This window comes from Trichinella spiralis (assembly GCF_000181795.1).
Source record: "Trichinella spiralis strain ISS 195 chromosome Unknown Scfld9, whole genome shotgun sequence".
Taxonomy (NCBI): Eukaryota; Metazoa; Nematoda; class Enoplea; order Trichinellida; family Trichinellidae; genus Trichinella; species Trichinella spiralis.
Window position 1 is genome coordinate 1,415,030 of NW_003526948.1, and position 1,036 is coordinate 1,416,065.

Sequence of the window (1,036 nt, forward strand, 5' to 3'; positions counted from 1 at the left end):
AAGGCTGCTAATGAAATTGAGAATAGATGGCAATTTAAGTATTCACCAACGCACTATTCGGTTTTGTTCAGATGTTGAAATAGAAACTTTACAATTTACACGAAATATATAAATAAATTTGTTTTTTGACTTGTAAATAATATTGCAGATTTTTAATTTTTATTTAAATAAAATACACGACTTTAAACAATAACACTGATGAAAGAAGTCAAAACTTTCTGAAGCTGAAAGTAAAATTCTTTGATTGCTAGCAAGAAAGATTTTCAGAGTTGTTACTCGTTGCTAGTTGCACAGTTCTTGATATATCCCAAATCAAACAGCTCGCTTAACTATGTATTGAGATAGGAAAAGTGCGAAATTTAAAAGCAAATTATTCCACAACAACTGGACAGATTTCGTCCAAACCCTGCATTTCTCATTGCCGAGCAATGAAAAATGTACAGTAGCCACATTTATCAGCAGAAATGAAGAAAATAAAAATTTGCATGCGAGGTCGTTTGCTTTATTGACATAATAGAAATCATTTCAGTTTGAGGGCGTCCGTGGATGGTAGCTCAGTGTTTTGATTGGAAAATTGACTGAAGGCAAACATTGAAGCCGAACACTATTTTTGCTTTTAATTCATTATTATTTTTTGGAATAATTTCTAAAAAATAATTTTTCAATCAACATCCAAAGAACATGAATATCAAAAACGAGAATACAGCGCATTTAGCAGTAAGTGGCAGATTTTTATTCCTAAGTTTTAATCAGTTAACAATATAATTGAGAATCGATATTGAGCATAATTTCTCAATATATTTTCTATGAAAAATTCTCAACATGAGGTGACTTTATAAACGCCAAATTTCCGTACAGTTAAGTTTGGTTAAATACACCCTGTACGCATTGTTTATATATTATTAAAATATGGTCTTTCGAAAATCACCTTTGCAATAGCTAACATGCACATTCAATTGACCATAAGCAAGCTTTTGCCCGGAAATTGTTCACTTAAAATTAGCCTCATTTCAGCTACTTGTTTTTCTGATTTAAG